A 6,680-nucleotide genomic window follows, 5' to 3' on the forward strand; every position below is an offset into this window, starting at 1 on the left:
TGGAGAGGGGTGGCATACAAATCTAATAAATTATTATTATTAATTATTTAGCAATGGGAATTTGGGGCTCAATTATAATTATAAGTTGAGGATGACCTGTATAATATCATTCTACCATTTTAAAGTATTTACCTGGTGTTCATCCTACATGGATTGAGGCACCTTATGAAAATGGCTGTGGTCTTTTCTTGAAGAAGATGGAATTAGGGAGACTGATTTTTCACCTTGTGGATTTTGTAATGCTATGGTATTCAAGGTAACCCCCATGCTTTTCAATAACTTCATAGAATATCTGGAAAATATTATAAGGGGACTTTTATTACTATGCAACTCTCATGCAGCAGAAAAGACAATATTTCATTAGCCCATACATAGCACTGTGTCTAAACATGTGCCCTCTTCCAAGCCATTCAACTCAAGTAATACTCAAGTCAATACTGTAACATGGCCAGACTCAAGTTTCTGTTTTTCCATTTTTAAGAATAATAGAAATTTCTGCCAACTGAGAATGATCTATTGGTTTTTACTTATGTTAATGCCACCTAAATCCAGCTGCAACACCAATAGAATCCTCTTACTCTTTGCAATAATTTTATCAGAATCTCCTAAGATTTGGTTAAGCTTTGCCACTGATTTCCTTCCGCATTTGGGTTCCTCAATTAATGGTAACATCTACATTAGGATTATGCCGCAGTGAAAAGGAACCAAAGAACTGGAGCATATTTTTTTGATACTTCTGCTTTAGATAATTATACCCATACCCTGTTTATGCCAATGACTAATAAGCAAAACCAAAGCCTGCTGATTTATTTATAAGGGCATTTAGCTTTACAGCTCCACAAAGATACTGTTTTGTATCAGTCATTTATGAATTGATTGTAAATGTTTATAATGCTCTACTTTCAATATAGGAAGAAATAAGAATGTTATACTACTCACTGGCCATTTTTATGTGATGATGATTTTCTTATTCTCAGCTTCATAAATGTAACATGATGTAAGAGGGAGGACTTTTTATTATCAAGTTGTATTCATTTCTCAGATTAGCATATTTAATCTTTTATCCAGATTCATGTATTCAAAAATGCAAAATTACAGCGGGTTTCCCCTCCCCTAAACTATCCCACATTTTTCATTCAAGCTGTTTTTATTAAATATTATCTATTTGCTTAATAATCCAAAAAAAATAAGGTAATTTATTCAGAATATATATAGATATAAATTATATATCTATATATATTATTCTGAATAAATTACCTTATTACCTAAGACCTTTTGAAGGTCTTGGCATATTTGGGTTTCTTCCCATGTAAGTTTCAGACATTCCTGGTGACATTTCAGATATGAATCAAATATTACAGCACTTTAGAAAAATTTACTATAAAAGGGAAAAATTTAACTAAAACAACCCTCTTTTTCCCCCAGACCTATAAATCTTTATGTTCTGTGTTATGGACAAAATCCCAAAATGGGTGATTTTCTCTTCTTTCTGCACAATTTTTTATTTATCAAATACAGTGATCCCCCGGTTATTGCGTCCCCGACCATTGCGAACAGGGTAATTTGCGATTTTTCAACCCGGAAGTCAAAACACCATCTGCGCATGTGTGCCCTTTTCTATGGGCACGCATGCGTAGATGGCGCCTGGCAGATCAGCTGCTGGGCGGCTTCCCTGGGTCTTCCCCCTCTTGCTGGCGGGAGGGCGAGCAGCGGGCATCAGCAAGGAGTTTCCCCACCGCCCACGCAAACTCCTCACTGCCGCCCGCCCTTTGCCCGCCCACGCCGTTCATTCTCGCCGCTTTCGAGCTGAGTCCTGAAGCGAATTCGCTCCAGGACTCAGCTCGAAAGCGGCGACAGCCAGCGTGGAGAAGCCGTTCGCTGGCGCTGGCTGTCGCCGCTTTTGAGCCGAGTCCCGGAGCGAATTCGCTCCGGGACTCGGCTCGAAAGCGGCGACAGCCAGCGCGGAGAAGCCGTTCGCTGGCGCTGGCTGTCGCCGCTTTTGAGCCGAGTCCCGGAGCGAATTCGCTCCGGGACTCGGCTCGAAAGCGGCGACAGCCAGCGCGAAGAAGCCGTTCGCTGGCGCTGTCTGTCGGCGCTTTCGAGCCGAGTCCCGGAGCGAATTCGCTCCGGGACTCGGCTCGAAAGCGCCGACAGCCAGCGCGGAGAAGCCGTTCGCTGGCGCTGTCTGTCGGCGCTTTCGAGCCGAGTCCCGGAGCGAATTCGCTCCGGGACTCGGCTCGAAAGCGGCGACAGCCAGCGCGGAGAAGCCGTTCGCTGGCGCTGTCTGTCGGCGCTTTCGAGCCGAGTCCCGGAGCGAATTCGCTCCGGGACTCGGCTCGAAAGCGGCGACAGCCAGCGCGGAGAAGCCGTTCGCTGGCGCTGTCTGTCGGCGCTTTCGAGCCGAGTCCCGGAGCGAATTCGCTCCGGGACTCGGCTCGAAAGCGCCGACAGCCAGCGCAGAGAAGCCGTTCGCTGGCGCTGTCTGTCGGCGCTTTCGAGCCGAGTCCCGGAGCGAATTCGCTCCGGGACTCGGCTCGAAAGCGCCGACAGACAGCGCCAGCGAACGGCTTGTCCGCCGCCTGCCTGCCCGCTAGCGAGGAGCCGAAGATTGGGGGCGGCGCGGCTGTTTTAAAATGTCGCCGCCGGCATGGGGGGCTTGCCAGCACCCCCCGGACCCCCAACCCGGGTTTGGGGGGCTGCTAGGAAGCCCCCCATGCCGGCGGCGACATTTTAAAACAGCCGCACCGCCCCCAATCTTCGGCTCCTCGCTAGCGCTGCGGGAGTAAAAACACCATCTGCACATGCGCAGATGGTGTTTTTACTTCCGCAGCGCTACTTCGCGAAATCCCGCTCGTTGCGGGGGGTCCTGGAACGGAACCCTCGCAACGAGCGGGGAATCACTGTACAGCTTTTGCCAAGAATATCGCTATCGCTATCAAATATAATCAGTATATTGTAAATTTCTGGTCTCTCTTTCAACATAATATAGTGATACCTCGTCTTACAAATGCCTCGTCATACAAACTTTTCGAGATACAAACCTGGGGTTTAAGATTTTTTTGCCTCTTCTTACAAACTATTTTCACCTTACAAACCCACCGCCGCCACTGGGATGCCCCGCCTCCAGACTTCCATTGCCAGTGAAGCACCCGTTTTTACGCTGCTGGGATTCCCCAGAGGCTCCCCTCCATGGGAAACCCCACCTCCGGACTTCTGTGTTCCGTGTTTTTGTGATGCTGCAACAGAGGTCCGGAGGTGGGATTTCCCAGCGAGGGGAGCCTCAGGGGAATCCCAGCATCGCAAAAACACAGGTCCAGAGGTGGGGTTTCGAGGACTTCAATATTTTTGTGATGCTGGGATTCCCCTGCTTGGATTCCCCTGCAGCATTGCAAAAACACAGAAGTCCAGAGGTGGGGTTTTCCCATGGAGGGAAGCCTCGGGGGAATCCCAGCAGCGCAAAAACAGGCGCTTCAGCTGGCAAAAGGGGTGAATTTTGGGTTTGCATGCATTAATTGCTTTCCTATTGATTCCTATGGGAAACATTGTTTCGTCTTACAAACTTTTCACCTTAAGAACCTCGTCCCAGAACCAATTAAGTTTGTAAGACAAGGTATCACTATGTCTTAAAAATGGACTCTGCAATTCAGAATTGAATTGTTTAATTGCATGAATAGGTGAATTGATTGAAGTGAATTCCTTCATACTGATGGCTGGGTAGCTTTTTGGATTTAAGCCATCAACACCAAACATTATTAATTTTAAGAATAAAATCAATCGAATTGATTTTATTCATTGAAATCAATTCAAAGTATTGATCGGTGCACTTGGTAGTTTCTAAACATTTGTTGCCTTTAAGTTAAAATAGCTGTGTGTGTGTGACTATATTCATATTCTTGCACGTCTGAGAATATGGCGTCATGGTAAGGTGCTGATTTGGGAGTGGGGAAATCCAGGTTCTCATCCTCCTTTAGGTATGTATGTCACTTTGGGTCAGTCACTCCTTTTCAGCCCTGATGAGCTTCAGGCGGTGTGACAAGTTGGCTGAACACCAACACCCTTCATTGCATCACGCATTGATTAGTTTTACTGTAAGGACTTAGGAAAATGTGTTGTGAAACAGAAGTTCCCTGCAGCCATGCGTGACAAATCAGCCTTCTGCAACTGTTACTATCATACAAATTTGACAATAATTAAACTAATATTTGTAAAGACCATCTAAAAACATAGCAACTGGGTCAAACAGGATAAATTCCAGAACAGAATAAAATAGCTTTAGATTATAGATTATAGATGTGACTGTTGCAACAACTGCTATCTTCTATGTATGACAGGAAAAGTAATGTATAACCTCTAACTGTAACAATATAATTGACTACTTAATAGTGTGAACTACTGAATTCTACTTCAATTCTAGTTAAACTAAGCTGCCGAAGAGTTAATTAAATGTAACCAAAGACAAGATTGCAATTGAAACCTCCTAGTCAAATGAATTCTGTCATCCCTATTGTTGTGGTTGGCATTGGCCCAGCTCCTGCCCAAGGAATGTGGAGGTGGATGCAGGGGAAACATCAACATGTCATAGGCCTGTTTTATTGCCAACAGAGTCAGGTAGTGCAGTTTCCTCGGACGAAGAAGAAGGTCGGGTTGACTTGGAAGAGGGGGGTTTGGCACATAGCCCAGGAAGCCAATCTCCATTATCTTCGGTTGATTCGGATGAGGAAGTGTTAGACCCACGCAGGCGCAGAATTATGCATAGAAGAGACCAATTGAGGAAATATTACAGGAGATAAGAGAGGCCACCTGTGTTTGGGTGGGGCTCCAGTAATTAGAGCTGCTGATATAAATAGCAGTGTGCTGGTTTGGCCGTTGTGGAAGATTATCTGATCAAAGTCAATATGAAAAATCAGTGTGCCTAAAAAGCACCAGGTTGGAGAAGGCAGCACTGACATCTATCCCACCTTTCTCCCTCTGAAGTGCATCATGTATGAAATGTCTCTGCTTTACTTAACCTAGTACAAGCCCTGGTGGCATCTTTGTATCCATCATCCTTTCTTAATCTTATCTTCATCTTACTCCCAGCTCCTAAGTGAGACAGGCTTAAATAAACTTTAGCAGCAGTAAGGAAATACACTGCTCAAAAAAATAAAGGGAAAACTTAAACAACACAATATAACTCCAAGTAAATCAAACTTCTATGAAATCAAACTGTCCACTTAGGAAGCAACACTGACTGACAATCAATTTCACATGCTGTTGTGCACATTCAACTTTGTACAGAACAAAGTATTCAATGGGAATATTTCATCCATTCAGATCTAGGATGTGTTATTTGAGTGTCCCCCCTTTTTTTTCTTTATCAGTATATTTTCCTCCTTGTTTGGATGCCATTCAGAAGCAACCTCAAGGTATGTACAATCTATTAGGCTTTGTCATCTTTTACCTTATAGAGAAGCCAATAGCACGGATTGGCTTCAAACAGTGGTGGGATATGGTTCAGCCCACTATAGTGGTTTACCAACTCAGTGCTTTGAGGAAAAACTAATGAGAAAGGGCCCTTAAACCATTGCCATTCACTTGCACCTGAAAATATAAAGTTGCTTTCTCTGAAATTTGAAAAGCAACTTGAAAACCTTTGTTTGATCAGCAGTGGGTTTTCATGCATGGAAGGAATGACTAATGTTCATATCAGAAAGTGACAAACAAGCAAATATGAATGTCAAGGCTCTAAAATACATAGCATAATATTATATGTGTATTATAAGTGTGATATTGAGCCAGAGTTTACCAGAGAGGCAGTTACATATGAAAACAGAAAACAGGAGCAACAGAAGTGGAATATATGCTTAGGAAAATGTTTGGTTTCAAAGTTAGATGTCATATATCAATTGTACTCACTAAAGGGAAAAAAAGCATAAAAGTTGCTGACTAGCTATATGTGGGGGAAATCCCTTTGTTGCTGCTATTTCATTGGGACAGAAAGTTTACCTGTATTGTTACGTTATGTAGCATTTCATTCTTTCCAATATCCAAACTTTTTGAAACTATTGCATACTTCATTGGAGAAGGAAAAAGGAAATTAAAGGGTAAGAGATAAACTGCTTCAAGAGCTCAGAGTCCTTCCAGATTGGTAAAATTACCAATCAAAAGGCATTGTGCAGAATGGGTTCATGGGCAAAAATAAGAAGAAAAAATGGAAGGGTAATGGGAAATAATGGAAATGATAGAACAATTTTTAGCTCAAATGCAATTATTCTATGTGAGAAAATACTCAAGGTTTCCAGATTCAATATAGACTAGTTCAGTGATGGTGAACTTTCTTTTCCTCAGGTGCTGAAAGAGGAGTGTGCACATTATCGCATATGTGCAAGTACTCACACCCATATTTCAATGCCTGAGGAAGATGAAAACAGTTTCCCCCATACCCTGGAGGCCCTCTGGAGACTGGAAATGGCATGTTTCCCAACTTCTGGTGGGCCCAGTAGGCTCGTGTTTCGCCCACCCCAGGCTCCAAAGGCTTCCCTGGAACTGAGGTAGAGTAAAAACGTCTTCACCCATCTCCCCGTAGGCTCTGTGAAAGCCAAAAATGCCCTCCCAGAGCCTCTGTGAGAGCCAAAAATCAGCTGGCCGGCACACACATGCACAGTGGAGCTGAGGTAGGGCAACAGTTCACATGCTAGCAC

This window comes from Erythrolamprus reginae, chromosome 2 (assembly GCF_031021105.1).
Source record: "Erythrolamprus reginae isolate rEryReg1 chromosome 2, rEryReg1.hap1, whole genome shotgun sequence".
Taxonomy (NCBI): domain Eukaryota; kingdom Metazoa; phylum Chordata; class Lepidosauria; order Squamata; family Dipsadidae; genus Erythrolamprus; species Erythrolamprus reginae.